This window comes from Octopus bimaculoides, chromosome 5, assembly GCF_001194135.2.
Source record: "Octopus bimaculoides isolate UCB-OBI-ISO-001 chromosome 5, ASM119413v2, whole genome shotgun sequence".
Taxonomy (NCBI): domain Eukaryota; kingdom Metazoa; phylum Mollusca; class Cephalopoda; order Octopoda; family Octopodidae; genus Octopus; species Octopus bimaculoides.
Window position 1 is genome coordinate 35,380,484 of NC_068985.1, and position 214 is coordinate 35,380,697.

Below are 214 nucleotides of genomic sequence, written 5' to 3' on the forward strand. Positions count from 1 at the left end.
TTCCACTCCCAATTTACAAAAATCTAATATTTCATCATACGCATTTTTATTTAATTTTATCTAATGATAGTAGTTGTGGAACTTATGTAAACTTATATTCAATGTTGCCTTTTATTCTGCATCCTTTTCCTGAAACTTTGTGTCTTGCTAATTAAATTTTGCCAACATCTTCAAAACTTAAATGGTAGTCTGATGAAATTCTTGGATACAAGTA